General features: G+C 39.4%; 1 long non-coding RNA gene across 1 annotated transcript in view; it reads left to right on the plus strand.

Moving 5' to 3' along the window:
* The window catches only part of LOC106727653, a 12,412-nt gene extending 9,777 nt beyond the window's left edge, over positions 1–2,635 (plus strand). Inside the window, exon 2 of the long non-coding RNA XR_001363891.1 lies at positions 1,576–2,635. This is a non-coding gene — a long non-coding RNA (uncharacterized LOC106727653). The remainder of the gene's footprint in view (positions 1–1,575) is intronic.
* Positions 2,636–4,892: the final 2,257 nt, after the last annotated feature.

The following is a 4,892-nucleotide window of genomic DNA, read 5'->3' on the forward strand; positions in this document are numbered from 1 at the left end:
CCCCACCCCCACCCCCTCACTCATGCCCTCACCCCCTTGTTGTCTGTGTCCATGGTTAGGCTTATATGCATGCATACAAGTTCTTTGATTGATCTTGTTATCGAACGTGATGCAATTAGCTCTTGCCAGTTTGGCTCAGTGAATAAAGCTTTGGCTTGCTGGCTGAAGGATCCGGGTTGGATTCTGGTCACCATTCAGGTAACCATGTTTCTCTCTCTCTGTCTCTCCCCCTTCCGTACACTCTCTCTAAAAATCAATGGAGAAATATCCTCAGGTGAGGATTAACAACAACAAAAAGTGATCCAATTATTCTGTTTCTTCATTATTAAATGCTTTGGCTATGGTTCTATAAATTTCATAAATTTTATTGGTCTGTTTTGGAAAATCTATGAAAAGACATAATCCTGATTGTACTAGGATATATTTATTGTGTATCTACTATGTGCCCAGACCTGTGCCAGATATGGTGGGAAACTCATTTGCTTATAGCAAATTGCAAAAACTACTATATTTGTTTTAAAACCTAACTATGGCCTATTCAACTGCATTGTAAAGTATTTTCAAGGTCAAAGGATTATGGACCCTTCTGGAATTAAAAACAAATCTCCTACAGAGCCAAGTCAACTGGAACCCTAAGTGAACTATTCTAAGGAGGTTAAGCTTTTAATCTAGCATGAGAGGAGTTAAGGTGAGGTACATCTAAGCACCAGAGAAATCATTGAGTGGAAAAAACTATATATATATATATCGACAGGTGTCGCCAAAAGAGGACATACACAAAGTTTGCCTTTATCTCTAATTTTCTTCCTGCTTACATGGAATTACATGGAGATATAAAGTGTTTCTCTTGATCTCAGTTGATGCAGGGCACATAGTAGGAACTCAATAAATGTTGGCAAAATGAACAATATAATTGCAACTGAAGCAGTAAAAACCGAATTAAAACCATTACAATGACAACTTTATAAAATACTTGCATATGGATAAGGACTCAGAGGAAATGTCCAAAAATACAAACAGTTGTTTTATTCATTTGTTGGTTTTCTGAATATTTTTTCTTACATTTAAAATCTTTCCATTATTTCTACAATATTATTTTGGTATCAAATTTTTCAAATTAGCTGCATTCAAATATAACACAGTCACAACTTGGGGTGGACTCTGTCCACCACTGGGGTTCAAACATGTCTTGGCATATCTGGCAAATTGGTGGGTTTGAACTGCCAAGAGGTGATTTACATAAGGGTTTGGGCAGAAAGACTGCCAAGAAGTTTGGCTACCACTGAGGAGGGGGGTTGGCCAGGCCATTTTTCAGTCAGTTTGCACTGCTACAATGCATCAACCAGTGTCCCGATTGGTCAGTGCCCATGCCATGATGGCTATTAACCTTTTGGATGTCACTCTTGCATTGAGAGGACATTGCCTTACCTGTTTTGAAGATTCATACTCTAATGTAGCCTCATAGACTCCTCTTGGAAAGCAGTATAAGCAGAAATAGGAGTGCCCTAAAATTTTTATTACGTCACAAATTATAATCCAAAAATGAGTGATTGGGGCTTGTTTCTACTTCTGCAGGAAATACAACATAATTTTGCAGTATTTGAGACTCCAGAAAACACAGAAGCATTTTGATTCCTTGAGGGCCATGATGGAGATCATGAAAATTTCCAGTAGAAGGTGGAGGTGACCTGGCTTACTGGGGCTGGATCAACAATGAGTACCAGAAGTGTTCAAAGACAAGACACCTCAACAGCTGACATCCGTGTGGCTGCACATAAGACTTGTTTTTAAGCCCATATAAAACCCTGTCTAAAGAATCTTAGAACTTATGGAACCTTGCAAGGAGCTGGAGGTCCTGCATCAGTAGGCAAAGGCAGGAGGCATTGAAATGTGGGTTATAAAACCATTTTTAATAAATTGATAATTGTGGCTTTTAGTTCCTAAAGGATAAGATGTAAGAATTGAATCTGCTGTTCCCTTACTTCAGTGGTTCCCATTTCCACACCCTTATCTGTGTGAGCATTTCACAAAACTAAGGGTACTCTGATGGTTGTTTTGAAATACAGGGCATCTTGGGTTTTTTTTATAACATGACCCATTAATGCAGGTTAAATACAATTCTTCATCTGGTGTTCAACCAAAGAAACAGTGGTATGTTCCAATACTGGGAGAAAAACTAGCTGAACTGAATTTATTGATATTTTAGGTCCTGTATAGGGTTATTTTGAATGTGTGTGATTTGCACCTAAAATGCTGTTTTTAGAACCTAAACCTTGTCAAAGAGGAAACTCCAAGGTTTTACTTTTCCTATAATGCTTAATAGTTTATAATGAACATTATAGTATTGAACACATACTGAAACCTGTGAGGTAGACTAGACAGATAATATTACTTCATTTTATAGATTTTTAATTGGAGACAAAAAGAACTATAATTAGCTTTCCTGGCTCAATTTTACCACACTGATCAAATATATTCATTGAGCAGCCACAGGTATATGGCATTTCATTATGTTCTTGGAATAATATTTTTAAAAATGCATAAAAGTATGCTCTGAGCAGGTAAGAGAAGTCTCATAAAATGAGAATAGTTTATAACCTGACATCCTTTTTTAAATAAAATTTTCATGGACCTTCTTTTTGTCATTAGTTTATTTACTCCCTTTATGTGTTATAATGATTGGTGTTTAATAATTGTATAAAAATAGATGCCTCGGAAAACAATACTTGGAGTATAGAACAATGTCTATGGCATCTGATATATGAATCATAGGGTTGTTTTTTTTTAAGGAAAGATGTACATATAGAATCCCACCAGATATGAAGTATGGTTGCAACTAGAATGTGTGTGTGTGTGTGTGTGTGTGTGTGTGTGTGTGTGTGTTTAGGGGATAGCTGGTAAACTTGAGAATGGAATGCTGTACTGGCCATACTCATCTTGCACGCCTACTCCTGTGAACAGAGTATGACCCCACAAGAAAGAAGAATTCTGTCGTAAAAGTTAGAAAGAAAAAAAGGGTGGGGGGAGTGCTGGGACAGCACACTGGGAAGACCAAAACTACAGTTACCCTAGGCAACTAGAGGTCTGTTTAAGTAATAAATTTCAATGAGATATTTGCCACACTCAGAAAGCAGCAGGAGGTACAAGGCCAGTGCCTAAAAGAAAATCTGGAGCTGTTTCAAGAGAACGAGGATTATCCATGAGACATTGATCACTAACTCTGTAAGGATGAATGAAGCATCTGAGAAACAGTGGGATTGCAGAACAGAGAGTTGAGATGTTGACTCCCTCTCACTTTTAAGGATTATGAAGATGTGGAAATAGTAGAAAGAATGGTTCAAGTGGGTAATTTTGTCATTTCTCAAAAAGATTGCAAAATGATATATTTAACATTAGAAACTCATTAGAGTCCTCTATAACTTTGTAGAGCCTAAATTATGAAGGTGAGTTCAGGTTGCATAGCAATTTGGAATAAATAAAAGAAAATTTAAGATAATAAAATCAAGGTTTAGAAGTAGAGAAGAGTACACTAAAAAGATATGGAGATATTAATGTTTTTTGGGAAGGCAAAACAGAAATTGTCCTGACTGACCCCCAATAGTGTCTTGGAGGAAAAACCTCAGGTCAGTATTATAGAAGCCAAGAGTTGGCATAAAGACAGGTATTCTATCTAAAGGAAGATTTGCATTACTTGCTAGTACAATGGGAAAACATGATGTCATTTGGAAAATCCCTCATGGGAAAAGTACAAATTAAATTGATGTTATTCATATTGATATTTTGTACATTTTCAGGGGCATTGGTAATCTATAGGATTTTACCAAAGACACACTAAAATTTTATCTCCAAGGTGAATGAGTCAAAAGTTGCAAATTTTAGAGACTGGCTAAAACCTCATCAAGCAATCTAATAGATTTTTTCCCCTTTGGAAACTGGCCCAAGACCCAGTGAATCTTGGGACAAAGTTCAGTGCTTTGGCCAGGTGCCCATTTAGAAGACTGGTCCCTTGCCTTGAACTTTAATTTTGAGGCCAAAACTTACTGGCATCCAAATAAAAACTTATGAAAGAGGCCTCATGATGCTCCCTAAAGAAACAATTTGTTTCCTGCCAAAATTAGGATTACCTTGCTTTAGGAAGAAGAAGTATACTATGCTGACAACCAAATGATGATTTGCCAAACATATCTATCGTGGATAGCAAAGGAGCCTCATATAATCCAGAAGGGAGATGGCCTTCCAGGCAGTTGATGCCCTAGGGACCTGCTGAAGGCTGTGCTGAGGGCAAAATAGTAGGATCTGGTATTGCACTAACTTAATGACCTAGCAAATCAGAACCCACTGTGGTAGAGGTAAATCCTTGAGTGGGGGTTTTAAGCCCTAAGTGTTAAGGCCTAGGGCAGGCATAGCAAAAATGAGGACCTGTGGCACCATGTACTCCTTTTCTGTATCCATGGCATCTATACTAATAAAAGGATAATATGCTAATTAGACTGGATAGACCAGACATCTTCTGGAAGTCTTTCCGGACAAAGCCACAGTGGTGGAGGCTGAGGCAGAGGTGGTTAGGGGTGATCAGGCCAGCAGGGGAGAACAGCTAGGGGTGATCAGCCCAACAGGGGAGAGCAGTTAGGGGGAATCAGGCAAGCAGGCAGAGGCGGTTAAGGGAGTTCTGGCAGGCAGACTGAGGAGTTAGGGGTGATCAGGCAGGCAGGCAGAGGGATTAGTGGTGATCAGGCAGGCAGGCAGGCAGAGGGGTTAGGGGCGATCAGGCCAGGAGGGGAGAGTGGTTAGGGGCGATCAGGCCGGCAGGCAGAGGGGTTAGGGATGATCAGGCAGGCAGGCAGAGGGATTAGTGGTGATCAGGCAGGCAGGCAGGCAGAGGGGTTAGGGGC

Source organism: Myotis brandtii, unplaced genomic scaffold (genome assembly GCF_000412655.1).
Source record: "Myotis brandtii unplaced genomic scaffold, ASM41265v1 scaffold46, whole genome shotgun sequence".
Taxonomy (NCBI): domain Eukaryota; kingdom Metazoa; phylum Chordata; class Mammalia; order Chiroptera; family Vespertilionidae; genus Myotis; species Myotis brandtii.